The sequence below is a fragment of the Stenella coeruleoalba genome (assembly GCF_951394435.1).
Source record: "Stenella coeruleoalba genome assembly, chromosome: 3".
Classification (NCBI taxonomy): Eukaryota; Metazoa; Chordata; class Mammalia; order Artiodactyla; family Delphinidae; genus Stenella; species Stenella coeruleoalba.
Genome location: NC_137148.1, coordinates 171,947,404 through 171,962,568, shown reverse-complemented (window position 1 = coordinate 171,962,568; position 15,165 = coordinate 171,947,404). Strand labels below are relative to the sequence as shown.

The following is a 15,165-nucleotide window of genomic DNA, read 5'->3' as shown; positions in this document are numbered from 1 at the left end:
GCCTGAGGCTCGGGGCGGGGGGCGGCGCCGAGGGGGGCCCCCCCCCGAGCACAGCCTCCTGCCCTGCGCCTGCTCTGCCCCTACCCCCCGGCCTCGCGCCATCACGGTCACCCTACGCTTCCGGCTGCAGCCCAAGGGCTGGACGCAGGCAGTGCTGGCTAGTTCCGGCCCCCGAGCCTCCAGGCCGGCGCTGCTCTGACAACTGACCAAGTATCAAGAATTGGAAAAGTGAAGGCTGGCCAGAAATTAAGTTTACAAATACAAATTCCTAGGTGTAGTACCCTCCACACTTGCCTTTAAAAAAAAAAAAAAAAAAAAATGACGGTAAAAAAAAAAAAATGAGAGTAAAATATACGTAACATAAAATTCACCATCTTCACCATTTTTAGGTGCACAGCTCAGCGGCATTCAGTCCATTCACGTTGTTGGGCAACCATCCCCACCATCCACCTCTAGAACTTTCTCGTCTTCCCAAACTGAAACCCTGTCCCCATGAAACATTCCCTCCCCATCCCCTTGCCCCTGTGAGCTCCTCAAGAAATCAAATACACACAGCCACGAGACCCAGCAACTGCACTTTGAGATATACACCCCAGAGAAAGGAAACAGACCCACACAGAAGCTAATGTTCAGAGGCTCTTACCAGTACTATTTACAAAAGCTAAGAAGAGAAACAACCCAAGTGTCACCCACAGTGAACGGATAAACAAGGCATGCTCCATCCCCACCCTGGAATATTACTCAGCCTTGAAAAGGAAGGAGATTCTGCCACCTGCTACACCATGGATGAACCTTAAGGACATGATGCTGAGTGAAATAAGCCAGACACAAAAGGCCACATACTGTGTGATTCCACTCATGAGAGGTCCCAGAGCTGTCAAGTCCATACAGACAGAAAGTAAACCAGAGAGAACGTTTGCCCTTAAAAAAAAAAAGACACCTGAGGAAAGTCCAGCGCTCGCGTCTCTGTGTGACCAGGAGACTACGAGACACTCAGGCCGATCTGCTGAACTGCTACTTTCGTGCCCCCAAATGGCCTCTCCGAGCTCCTGGGCCTAACCCTGGGCTGAAGCACCGGCACGAGCCTGTCAGGTCCTTGTCCCTCACCGGGATTATGTGATGCACAGGGCTGCCTTGGTGTGGCTTTGGCCCAAAGCCAGATGCTCGGCCGACGCAGAGCCAGTCGGGTTAGACCCCACGGGACAGTAACACAGCCACTGGTCACCTCAGCGTGCCTATCTTACTCCGTGTTCCCTCCACGCGGCCCTGTGAACTGGATGCCTGCACCCCCTCGCAAAGATGAGGCTGTTGAAGCTGGGCAAGGGGTCAGGTGGGGGAACAGACAGGGCTCCTGCCTGGATGCCCACCCGCCCCCGTGCCCACGGCCCTCCCTCCACTCAGCCTGGGGCCCTTCTGAGCCCGTGCTGGCCCAGAGCCACCCATGCCCTGTCATCGACAGACAGCGGGCTTCCTGCTTCAGTGAGAAGCGGGGTTGCAACACCTCCGCCCCCTCCTCATTTCAGGTAAACCTTTGGGAGCAGGCACCCCCTTGTTGGCCAACGGCTTCCTGCCCCAGCAGGGGTCCCTAGACACATCTTGTCCGTTCTGGCCCCAGAACATAGTCTCTGAAATGACGGATGGCTGTCTCCGTCTCTGGTCTTGACCTCCCCCTCCCAACGCGCCCACCCAGGGCCCCCCGCAAGCCCTCACCACACCCGACCGCTCCTGGGCAGCAGAGCCATAGCGGGACACAAAGGCGCCCATCTGAGCATCTGGCCTGGGGGGGAGACACCCATTCAGGGGACCGTTTCCCAAGCGCGGACCCGGCCGTCTCGCACCACAGTGCCAGGCCAAGTGCAAGCCAGAACCAAGCCCCAGCAGGGCCGGCGTCCTCGGTGACTGAGTGGCCCGTGAACGGGCTTCGAGTGGGGCTGGACACCAGGAAGAGCTGTCACGGCCCTGTTCTAGCAGCTCCAGAGCTGGGCCAGTTGGCTGTCCCTGCTCTGCAGACACGGAAATAAGGCTCAGAGAGCCTGGCTAACTTCCCAGCCCAACGTGTGTGGTCAACCACGGCGGCCCTGACCAGGGCCTCGTGTGCCGCCCGCCGGGCAGTGAGCCCTCGGGAGAGCAGGTGCAGGCACACTCGGCTGTGCGCTCGGCAGTACCACCTCCAGGGCCCCCACTGCTAGGCTACAGCTCGGGGCCGGCGGGGCCCAGGGGAACGAGGGGCCTCCTCATCAGCCGTCTAAGCCTCTCGGTCCACGTGAGCTCACTTCCGACGGAAACCACGGCCCCTCCGTTCACAGACCAAAGTCACCGTGCCAAAGACCCCAGCGGCTCCCTACGTGGTCAGACGGCAGGGCCCAGACAACAGCTCGGATGCCGCCCGCACGCCAGAACCTAAGCAGAGCCCAAAGCACCGCGGTCATCTCGGAGCACATGGGGCGGGAGACTAGTCTCCTGGGATGCGCAAAGAAGCTGCTCCTAAGACACCACGTGTCCTTGCACAGGGGGTGCGCTGAATCCGAGTCCAGCGAGTACGCCCAGTGTGGCGCACCCCCCTCCATCTGCCCGCGACGTCCCAACGGGACAGTCTACAGAAGCCCATGCAGCTGGCAGACGTCTCACTGCTGACAGATGTGTCTGTTGAGGGTCAGAGATGTTCCTAGTCCCCAGCCTCTGGGTATGTTCCTTTATATGGCAGAACGGGCTTTGCAGATGGGGTTAAGGCCCCTGGGATGGGGATGTCCCGGGGGGCCCAGTGGAGGCGGAGGGTCAGAGGCAGAGAGAGACGGGAGATGCTGCGCTGCTGGCTGTGAGGATGCAGGAGGGGCCGCGAGCCAGGAAGGCGGCGCCTCTAGAAGCTAGAAAAGGCGGGAACAGATGCTTCCCTGGAGCCTCCGGAAGGACTAGCCCTGCCTACGCCTGGATTTTAGCCCCGTGAGGCTCGAGCCAGTCTCCTGACTTCCAGGACTGTGTGAATAAATTTCTGTTGTTTTAAGCCACTGAGTTTGTAATAATTTGTTACAACAACTGCAGGACACGCACACACCAGGGGCAGGCGGAGGAAGGTAGAGCACCAAGACCACCTTTGCTGATCTTCAGGGAGTGGTGGCTGCCAAGAGGGTGTCCTCAACGTGGGCCCTTAGAGGCATGCTCTCTGCCCCAGCCCGTGCGGCTCACGCGTCTGTCGGAGAGTCTTCATTCACCCCACCAATCCCATGTTTTCTGAGCACCCTCAGGCCTGGGGCGGGTGCTAGGCTGGAGCAGGCAGCGAGGACACAGTCCCACCGTGCTGAGCTCCCTGCCTAGCGGGGCGGCGAGCCAGAGACAAGTCACCAGGGGAAGAGGAGCCATGCCGGTGGCAGCACACCACAGCGGCCAGCTGTCTACGGAGGGCCAAGGCGGACGCGAGGTCCAGGTTGGGCGGTGGGTGAGTGTGTGGGGCCGTCAGGTGCCAGCATCCAGCCCAGGATCATGTCTCCGAGACCCGACGCCTCACAGAGGGACTCGCGGAGGCGTGGGCACGGGTGCAGGGGCTCTGGGACTAACGCCTTCTCAAGCTCTGCCCTTGTAGATGCAGAGGACGCACCCCACCATGGATGCTGCGCTCTTTTCTAAAGCGACAAGCCAGCCTATATGACAAACCCACAGCCAACATCGTCCTCAATGGTGAAAAACTGAAAGCATTTCCACTAAGATCAGGAACAAGACAAGGTTGCCCACTCTCACCACTCTTATTCAACATAGTTTTGGAAGTTTTAGCCACAGCAATCAGAGAAGAAAAGGAATCCAAATCGGAAAAGAAGAAGTAAAGCTGTCACTGTTTGCAGATGACGTGATACTATACATACAGAATCCTAAAGATGCTACCAGAAAACTGCTAGAGCTAATCAATGAATTTGGTAAAGTAGCAGGATACAAAATTAATGCACAGAAATCTCTGGCATTCCTATACACTAATGATGAAAAATCTGAAAGTGAAATCAAGAAAGCACTCCCATTTACCATTGCAAGAAAAACAATAAAATATCTAGAAATAAACCTACCTAAGGAGACAAAAGACCTGTATGCAGAAAATTATGAGACACTGATGAAAGAAATTAAAGACGATACAAATAAATGGAGAGATATACCATGTTCTTGGATTGGAAGAATCAACATTGTGAAAATGACTCTACTACCCAAAGCAATCTACAGATTCAATGCAATCCCTATCAAACTATCACTGGCATTTTTCACAGAACTAGAACAAAAAATTTCACAATTTGTATGGAAACACAAAAGACCCCGAATAGCCAAAGCAATCTTGAGAACGAAAAATGGAGCTGGAGGAATCAGGCTCCCTGACTTCAGACTATACTACAAAGCTACAGTAATCAAGACAGTATGGTACTGGCACAAAAAGAGAAACATAGATCAATGGAACAGGGTAGAAAGCCCAGAGATAAACCCACGCACATATGGTCACCCTATCTTTGATAAAGGAGGCAGGAATGTACAGTGGAGAAAGGACAGCCTCTTCAATAAGTGGTGCTGGGAAAACTGGACAGGTACATGTAAAAGTATGAAATTAGATCACTCCCTAACACTATACACAAAAATAAGCTCAAAATGGATTAAAGACCTAAATGTAAGGCCAGAAACTATCAAACTCTTAGAGGAAAACATAGGTAGGATACTCTATGACATAAATCACAGCAAGATCCTTTTTGACCCACCTCCTAGAGAAATGGAAATAAAAACAAAAATAAACAAATGGGACCTAATGAAACTTCAAAGCTTTTGCACAGCAAAGGAAACCATAAACAAGACCAAAAGACAACCCTCAGAATGGGAGAAAATATTTGCAAATGAAGCAACTGACAAAGGATTAATCTCCAAAATTTATAAGCAGCTCATGCAGCTTAATAACAGAAAAACAACCCAGTCCAAAAATGGGCAGAAGACCTAAATAGACATTTCTCTAAAGAAGATATACGGACTGCCAACAAACACATGAAAGAATGCTCAACATCACTATTCATTAGAGAAATGCAAATCAAAACTACAATGATGTATCATCTCACACCAGTCAGAATGGCCATCATCAAAAAATCTAGAAACAATAAATTCTGGAGAGGGTGTGGAGAAAAGGGAACCCTCTTGCACTGTTGGTAGGAATGTAAATTGATATAGCCACTGTGGAGAACAGTATGGAGGTTCCTTAAAAAACTACAAATAGAACTACCATATGACCCAGCAATCCCACTACTGGGCATATACCCTGAGAAAACCATAATTCAAAAAGAGTCATGTACCAAAATGTTCATTGCAGCTCTATTTACAATAGCCCGGAGGTGGAAACAACCTAAGTGTCCATCATCGGATGAATGGATAAAGAAGATGTGGCACATATATACAATGGAATATTACTCAGCCAGAAAAAGAAATGAAACTGAACTATTTGTAATGAGGTGGACAGACCTAGAGCCCGTCATACAGAGTGAAGTAAGTCAGAAAGAGAGAGACAAATACCGTATGCTAACACATAAATATGGAATTTAAGAAAAAAAAATGTCATGAAGAGCCTAGGGGTAAGACAGGAATAAAGACACAGACCTACTAGAGAATGGACTTGAGGATATGGGGAGGGGGAAGGGTAAGCTGTGACAAAGCGAGACAGAGGCATGGACATATATACACTACCAAACGTAAGGTAGATAGCTAGCGGGAAGCAGCCGCATAGCACAGGGAGATCAGCTTGGTGCTTTGTGACCGCCTGGAGGGGTGAAATAGGGAGGATGGGAGGGAGGGAGACGCAAGACGGGAGAGATATGGGAACATATGTATATACATAACTGATTCATATGATTCATTTTGTAGCAAAGCAGAAACTAACACACCATTATAAAACAATTATACTCCAATAAAGATGTTAAATAAATAAATAAAGTGACAAGCCAGTGCCCTCAGGGGCACCCGCCCCGCACACCCAGGCTGTCTCAGTGAGGAGGTAGACAGACGCCAAGGGCCTCAACCAAGATCTCTGGAGGAACTCGCAGCATTGGCCGGCCGCAGTCATACCCAAACCACATGATGCTGGCGACAAAACTGGTCTGAGCCCCCGCTCCAGCCCATTCTCGGAGCCGAGGGCCTGCGGCTCCGCCAGGCTGCAAGCGGCCTATTCTAGAGAGTGGAGGTGGCATCCGAGAGAGTCCTCGGTCCCAGGACCTCAGGGACGCCCGCCCACCTCCTCTAAGACTGCTGCTTGCCGCACTGCAGAAGACCAGAAGAGTCCGAAGCCCTGAGAGAAAAGGCTGATAAATTCACGTGTGGAGAAATGAAAAGTGTCTGCAAGCAAATACACCACAAACACAGTTTTCTAAAAAAAGAACGACACAACCGGGAAAAGTACCTGCCACCCTCAGGACAGACCAAAGCAGCAGAGGATACAAACAAACGGTTCCTGGAAAAAGAGGCTCGGCTGCACGCGCGGCCCAAGGGCTGCGAACCCAGCCCAGAGCCCGCTCCCTCCTCTCCCCGAGCAGCTCCAAGATCAGATGACGCACCCTCGCACCCACTCTTGGCAGGAGCCGGAGTTTGGCAACTGCTTTCAGAATCTAAAAACGCACATCCTCTCTGACTTCTAAGAATTTACCCTTAGAAACTCTGGCGCGCGTGGGCAAAACCCTGTGTACGGCGATTTCTCCGCAGTCTGCTTAGGAAAGCAGGGGACGAGAGAAGTCTACAGACCAGACGTCTACCTGAAGGGTGTGGCCCATCTCCCCACAGGAGGCACTGCAGTAAAAGGGGGGGGGGTCTTTGGGACCCAGTGCACGTAACATGCTGTGTAGAACAAGCTATTTCTGGAAGGTTTGGGAAGGTCGGCTGGGGAAGAGGAACTAGAGGACGGGGTCAGGAGAGGAAGGAAGCCCTGGTCCTCCTGCCTTGTCACTCTGTGCTTCTTGGATTCTGCATCAGGGAACTCGCCCGGCCATTCAAAGAAACGAGCAGCTGGGGAGAGCGGGGACCATGCATGCCCCAGCTCGAGACCAGAAGAGTCTGGGCAGCAGGGGCATGGCTGGCTGTGCAGGGGAACGCTCTGCCACCTTTGCTGTGTGTCTGCAAAGTTTCCTAGTAAAAGGCAGAGAGAGAGTAGTGACTTTTCTGTTGAAAAGAAGTCCCGAGCACAGCGGCTGAGAAAGGCTTCCCCAGGCTGCAGGGGGTTTAGAGCTGCCTTGGGGGACAGAGCGGGGAAGGAAGCGATGAGAGCCTGCTCAGGGGGGCCAGAACCCTGGCCCTGGAGACGCTCTGCCCGGAAGCCGGCACCTGCAGGCTGGTGTCCGCAGTCTGTGAGGTGGGCTGGGGTTCTCAGTCGCTGGCTGCCACTGCCCCCTCTGCACTGTCACTGGGAGGCTCGCCCACCCGCCAAGCTAGCCCTTAAGGTGGGTCTCCTCTTTACCCCTCGTGGCCCCCAGAATGAAGAGCCAGGCGGCCCACACCTTCTCTCATTGCTTCAGACTAGCCTTCAGTCTCCGAGCCTCAGCCTAGGCCTCTGGGAAATGGGCATGATCCTGTCACCTGAAGGGACAGAATGAGGTCCCTACAAGGCTAGGAGTAGGGTCTGCACATGTCACAGACCACCTGACCCCTCAGGGCTGCCCTCCTGTGCGCTCCCCACGTTCACCCCCAGCCCCGGCCCTCTCCGAGAGTGAGGTCGACTCATGCTGGATGAAGAGGTCCCAGTGACAGAGCAGGGCCCTTGCTTTCAAGCCGGCTGTCAACAGCTGGCTGCCCCTCCTGAGGAGGCCTTCCCTGCAGCTCCTCGCTACCCCGACCTTGCTCGGCCCTACAGCGCGCCAGGGTTCCAGGCACCAGGTGCTCAGCAGGAGGTTCCCTGTCAGTACAACCCAGGGGTCCTCACCAGGGTGGTTCTGCCCTCAGGGGACACCGGGCCAGGTCTGAGGATGTCTGTGGTTGTCAGGACCGTGGGTGCCCGGGATGCTGCTCTACATCCCAGCACCTGGGATGCGCCCCACCCCCGTCCCCAGAGAATGACCCGACCCCCGTGTCCGCAGTGCTGGGGGAGGGCCCTGTAGGGCCAGGCCAGGGAGGCTCCCTGGTAAGATGATGGGGCATGGGCTGGCCCTGGGGTTAGCAAGGACCAAGGGGCCTGAAGATAAGCCAGTGCCCCAGCCCCACGAGCCCTCCTTCCAGCTGGAGCCGGAGGCGGCTGGGGTCCCACGTGAGGAACAATACCAAGAGCAAGCTTTCACCTCAGGTCACTGCCAGCCCCCAGGTGTGGGCAGGAACCGGCCCTCCCTCCCCAGCCCACAGAGGAGGAAAGGAGGTCAGGCAGGGGCATGTGGGGCAAGACCCATGACAGTGCAGCCCCTCTGACTGTCACTGTCAAGGCCTCCCCGGGGGGTGTGCGGTGCGTAGGGCAGCATCCTGGGCACACCCTCCACTAGTCCACGCCAGGCCTGGAGGGGCCCAGCCAGCACTGCTTCCAGCAGTGCTCAAACTGCAAGTCCCTCAAGGCCTTTGCTTATCTTTAAAACCGGTCCTGCTGTTTTCCTGCTGCAGGCTCGGAGGCCAAGGAGATACCGTTTGACGTGGTTCATGACTCAGTGCTCAGGCTGAGCACGGTCTGGTGTGGCATGTGGCCGCCTGCCTGCCTGTCCGCCTGCCCGCGGCACCGCTGACATCTGGGCCATCCTGGGCGCTGCGGGGTGTGGAGCAGCCTCCCTGGCCCCCACCTGCTCAATGTCAGGGGAGACTCCCTCCAAGTTGTGTGGATCACAGATGTCCGCATACGTAGCCTAGTGTCCCCTTGGGGGGGGCGGGGTGCAGGATCACCCCGAGTGAGGGTAACTCTGGCCTCGGGGGGGCTGGTCACACCAGCTCCCCACACGGGGCGCAGGGAAGGGAGGGGAAGAAAGCATGCCAGCAGGGGCCTGGGCACGCCGCCCTGCCAGGTCCAGTGTGGGCAACTGCGTCCCAGGCGGACGGGGCACTGCTCCTGGCCCTGTGGGGAGAGCATCAGAGCACAGATGCGGACAGTGAGAGCAGTGACACGAAGCACACCTGTGCCCCTCCAGCAGCCAGCACAGCGCCAGGTAGTCCAGGTGCTCGACTCAACTTGGTCCCCAGGTGCCACCCTATCTCCATTCCACAAAAGAGGGGCTCGGGCGCTCCATCCCGCCTGCCCCCACCTGCCCATGGCTGCTCGGGCTCCGCAGTGAGAGGCTCCCCAGGCCCAGCACCAGCAGTCCAGCCATCTAAAGCCCCAAGGCCCACTCAGGACCGGTCATCACGGCCGCCGGCCTGCCCCAGCAGGAGCCATCCAATTAGGGATCATGGTGACAAACGGCTGGGGCTCCCTGAGAACCGTCATCTCGGGGCACAGACTTTCAACGGGCCCAACACCTCGGGGAAGCGCCCTCCTTTCCGGAAGCATGCAGGCGGAAGAACCTGGAGACCGGGGCTGGCTCTGGTGCCCATCCCTGGCTTCCTGACTACCAGCCCCCGAGAAAGGCGGGGGGCTGGTCGTCTTCTTCCAGCCGGTCTCTGAGGGGTTGGGGGAAAAGTCCCACATGAGAGACCCAACCAGAAAATGTGGGTCGTCCACTCTTCCGCTACAGTCAGGGTCTGGCTCTGCCTCTTCCTCCTGGGCCCAGGCAGGCCGGCCCGGCGGCCCCCTCCCCGCACAATCGTCAACCAGTCCCAGCACGGTGGATGAGAAAGGGCGGGCTGCAGACAAGGACAGACCTGCTCTGAGTCCTGGCTTCAACCCTTACTGGCTGCATGGCTTTGGGTGAGCAACTTCTCCTCTCTGAACCTCAGTCTCTTCATCTCAAAGTGGGGGATAATGGGATAACACCGCACGTGTTGCGGTGACCTGGGTGCAGCTTCTGTGAAGCAGCAGGTAGAGGGCCTGACCCAAAGGAGACGCTAGGAAATGGGGGCTGGTCTCACGGGCTCAGTGACAGGCGCACAACAGGTCCCAGACGCCCCTGCTTCCTGCTCCACCGCGCGGTAACGTGGGCTGTGCGGCACGGGAGGTACCCTGGTGGCCACAGGCCACCAGGCAGGGCCCCATCTTCTCCCATGCTGCCCCCGAAGGTGAAAAGGACTGGTCTCCCCTTGGAGGAGGCAGGACCGTCCTGAGAACGTGGGAGGAGCAGGGTTGTGGGCTGGAGGGCTGGCTGTGGTTGTACAAGGCTAGGACCTGGGCTCCTGTGAAGGGAGTGGCCTCCCCCCACAGAGGAAACACAACGATCTAGCGGCCCCTTGTGTCTAAGGACAGCAAAGGACAAGGCTGGGAACGGCCAGAGTCAGAAAGGACTGTGCCTGGCACTGGACGGGGGACAGCACGTCTTCCCGAGTGGCCGAAGGGAACCAGTAGGAGAGGGGGGCCTGGTGGCAGGGCCCTGAGGAGCATCTTCCTTTCATTCGTTTGCTCATTCATTCATTCATTCACCTGAGGCTACTGCCCTTCTGTGTGCAGGCAGGTGCAGGAGCTGCAAAGCAGGGAGCCAGAGTTATGGCCCACCCCCGGGCTCACAGCCTCAAGGAGAGGAGAATCCCGTCAACACCTCTTTTCTCCGTGACAACACCCCCAAGAGCACACGGCTGGCAGCAGGGCACCTCCACCCCATGTGAGATTGCTGCTCGAAACCTCAGAAATGATGCCTGAAGCGCAGTTTCTCATCCCCCCACCTCTCAGCACACAAAGCACCCACTCCCGTCTGACTTGGTGAAACATTCAGACAGTAAAGGCGTCTGGGTCTGCAGCAACCCAGATGATGCAAACCCCACGCAAAGGAAGAACAACTTGGGGGCCACAAAACTGTGATTTATGTCGGAGGCCTGACTCTTGGGACTCCATCCAAGGCTGGATGTCCCATCAGGACCCCAGAGCCCTTACACATCTCTGCATCCGCTTGCACACCTGCAGAGACAGGGATCTCACCCCCTCACAGGCAGCCTTGAGCAACAGAAAGTGCTTCCTCAATCTGTCTCACCGTGGTTCCTCGCCATGGGTCCCAGGGGGCGGTGGCAGAAGGAAATGCCTAGCGTGTTTAGGGCAGCCCTGGCACTGCTGACACTCAGGTGGGTCCTCCTCTGTGGGGGGCCGTCCTGGGCACTGTGGGGGGTTGAGCAGTTTCCCTGGCCCCGCCCACTGGATGTCCCACCCCCAGGTTTGACAACCGCCTAAACCAGTGGAGACCCTCTGGTTTAGGGAACTCCTTAGGGGGAATAGTTGCTTCCCCCCTCTCCCCCAGCTTGAAAGACTAGCACTGACCTCTCAGCTGCTCAGCCCTTCTGTAAGTGCAGAGAGACAGACAGACAGACAGACATGCCCAACCCTCATCTTTCCCTCCTCCTCCCCCCACCATCCTTCCACCCCTCCCCCCAGCGGCCCCTCCTCACTGTGGGACCCAGTGCAAATACAGCCTGACCCCCTTCCTGCGGTGGCTGTCATGCCTGGTAGGGATGAGACCCACCCTGATGGTCAATGGTTCCTGGGCCCATTCTGATCTGGGGAAGGGCATGGGGGGGTCTGGAAAGAATGGTTTGGGGAGGCTGGGGTGTAAGGAGCATACTGGGGGCAGGAAGAGGAAAAGGTGACAAGGCCAGAATGGCAGGCTCCTGGGCTGTGCCCTGGGCGGCTGGTGGCAGGGAGGTGGGGAAGGGACGGGTGGAGGGGCTTGATGAGATGTGCGTCTGCAGGCTGGCGGTGGCGCACTGGGCAGAGGGGGGTGGGAGCAGGGAGACGGGGCCTGCTTGCCCAGGTGAGAATGCAGATGGTCCTGGAAAGATGGGGGGGACGGAAAGGAGGGACCCAGGTGAGGCTGGGGGAAGTAAGGGGGGGGAAGGGCAGGTCTGTGGAAAAAGCAACCTTTTCTGGATGCACCGCAGGACACCCAGGAGAGGATCTACTGGCTGCTGGCCGCGTGGGCCTGCAGTCAGGAGCCAGACTTGGGCATCAGCAGCAAATGAGGACAGGAAGCTAAGGGCGAGGAGCAGGCCACCAAGGACTGCATGCAGAGGCATCTGAGTCCCGATTAAACAGCAGGGCCGCCCCACAAGAAACTGTGCCCGGCTGTTCCTAGCAGCTCCATTCGCAATATGCAGAAGGTGCCAACGGCCCAAGGGCCCCCCAACTGGTGGACAAACACAATACGGCCCATCCATACAACGGAATACTATCCAGCCACAAAAAAGGGAGGACACGCTGCAACGTGAACGAACCTTAAAGATGCGATGCTCAGTGAGAAAAGCCAAACATGAAAGGCCACATACTGTATGATTCCATTTATATGAAACGCCCAGAACAGGCAAAGCCAGAGAAACAGAGTGGTTAGTGGTTGCCAGGGGCCGAGGAGGGGATGGGGAGTGACTGCAGATGGAGATGCTCTAAACTAGATGGTGGTGATGCATGCACAACCTTGTAAATACACTGAAAACCCCCAACTGTACAACTTAAATGAGTGAATTGTGGAATACAATAATTATATCTGAGGAAAGCTGTTACCAACAAAAATAAATAAGATGATAAAAGGAGGGCGAGTGAAGGACGAAGGGGGAAGCACAGGAAGTCAGGCGAGTGGGTTCCACGTTCTACTTTTTTTTTTACGACTCACAGTAGTCAGATGACTAAAGGAAACAAGGCCGGGAGGGTGCACAGCACGTTCTCTCCTTCTATTCACACCTGAGGACACTGAGGCAGGAGAGAGTAGTCACCTGCCAAGAACACAGGACATGCTGGTCAGGCGACCAACGTCCCGTCAAGACTGTCAGTGCCACATTCGGGGGGCTCCGGTTGCGCGCCTGTCCCGACTTAAACACTCCCTGCCTGCACCAGGCAGGCTCCGAAGCGGCCAAAGCCTGGGGTAGGCCAGTGCGGGGTGGGCAGGGCCGTGATCAGTGGAGCTGACGAGCAAGAAGCCACTGGGGCCTGTGAGGAAGCATAAGTCAGACCACAGGGAGCTCTTGGGGCAGAAAAGGGGGAGCCAAATACTCCCTTCCCAGCTCTGCCAACCCCCAGGACCGGCCAGGACCCCCGCATTCTACAGCTCCAGCCTCGCCGGGCCCTATGCAGTGTCTGGGGATGGAGTCCCTGTACTCACAGGCCTCCCGGTCAGGCTCTAGTCCAAGATCTCTCCCCCTTGGCACTGTGGACATTCAGGACCAGATCATCCTATGTGGGGGACCATCCTGGGCGCTGCGGGGTGTGGAGCAGCACCCCTGGCCCCCACGCCCTCGATGTCAGGAGCAGCCCAGTCATGACAACCACAGATGTCCCCAGACATCACCAGTATCCCCAGTTGTGAACCTCTGCTCTAGAAGAGAAGGATTACAAGGGTGCTGCAAGTTGGCTGCTTTCTTAAAGACCAAGTTCCTTGATGCCAGCCGGAAGTCCCCAGGATCGACCCTCCAGACTGAATGACTTTGGATCCTCATCTGTCTCAGTAACACTGAGCGAAAGGTCCCACAACCAACCCCACTCGGGGCCTCCCCAAACCCAGAAGTCCTGGATATACAAAACCTGCCCCAGTCAGAGGCCCCAAAATCTACGAATGGCAGGAGACAGAGGACCTGGTGTGAAAATCGATGCAGACCCGCTTCTGAAGACTCATCAGGCTCCGAGGTCCTCCTTGCCCAGCCCCAGACAGATAGCACCACCCAGGGCACAGATTCTGAGATCGTCCTGGGAAATGGTCACGGTGGCACGCTGGCCAGCACAGTCACGTGAGACGCGGCCCCCCGGCCACAGCAAAGCAACTGTCCTTTGAACCAAGAGCTGTGCAAGGACCAGAGCCCCGGCGTTTGGAGGCGGAGGAGCCTGCATCCTTAACACAACCCTCTTGGAGCAATCCAACCTCACTCACTATGCAAAGCACAGCTGGGCGGCCACCACACCTGCCTCCACTCTCAGGTTCAGAAGAAAAGCCGGCTCAGCATGGCCAAAACAGAAGGGGTCCTCGACATCAACAGTCATGACGGCCCACGAGACATTCTGCCCATAAATGGGCCAGGGGGACAACATGTACCCGCCGGCTGCATGAGGTCTGCGTGGACAGTTTTTCTTTAGGTAAACTGTCCTTGTTCCAAGTATGCTAAGAAGCGGCGGGGACCGGGGTGAGGGGGGTCGAGGAGAGTGGGGTGCAGCCTCACCAGCTAAAGGCATGAGGTCATCGCTTAGTGGACTGGGGGTGGGGGGATCTAGTTCTCAGTTTGAGAGGCACCTTGAACCAAGGGATGACTTGAGGGGAAAGAGAACAGGGAAAAACCAAACGGGTTTAGGCTGGACAGCTGCACAACAGTGGGACTCAGGCTTTGAACTGGGGGTAGGTCTGGACAGTGCAGGACCAATGGGAGGTGGGGGTCAGTTTTTAGCAGGGGAAAACGGCTGTGACGGCGTGACTGTGCCACACTTGCGGGATCCGGGGTGGCCGGGCTAGTGCTTGTTGGAAGACCCAGAATGGTCCCGGATTGGAGGGCAGTTGGGCACCACCAGGCGGTCACATTTTGGGGAGGTCAGTGGTGAGATGGGAGCGCTGGATTCTGGGTGGGTCATGGCCAGAATGGGTCAAGCCGTAAGGGTGCGGGGAGCAGAAACCAGACGGGCTGGGAGCCAGTGGGGCACTTATGTATTCAAAACTCGTCGCCTAACTGCTTCCGTGTGCCAGGAGCAGAGAGGGGCGCGGTGAGCACAATGGGGCGCCCATACGGGCAGGGCCTCCGCACCTCACCCTGGCTGTTCCAGGGTCCACGAACCTCAGATTGTATTTTATCCGGGCGGGGGGCGGGGGCTGGTCCGAGACGGAGAGAGTTGTGACAGCTGGGGCGGGGAGTTTCAATTTGGGCAGGCCCCAGCTGTATGGTGTGAACTTGAGAGACCCGGGATTGACAGGCCAATGATGAAGAACACAGATTAGGGCGTGGGCCTGCCGTTCTGGGGAACAGAGTGGGGAGTCCCCCGGTTTGGGGCGGGGAGCGGTCAGAGCTCAACCTGCTCATTACAAAAGGATAGGGACGCTGACCGCGCGGGGAGGTGAAGGCCTGCAGGTGGCTCGGCTTGCGGAGGTCACGCAGGGCCTGCTCTATGGGGAGGCTCGGACGTGGGGGTTAGGACGGGAGATGGGATGCTGAGGTCACCCGGGCCTAGCTCGG

At 56.8% G+C, this 15,165-nt stretch overlaps 1 protein-coding gene across 3 annotated transcripts in view; it reads right to left on the bottom strand.

The window, feature by feature from the left end:
- The window catches only part of FZR1 (fizzy and cell division cycle 20 related 1), a 30,996-nt gene that overhangs the window by 9,323 nt on the left and 6,508 nt on the right, over positions 1-15,165 (bottom strand). The gene's annotated exons all lie outside the window — the stretch shown is intronic.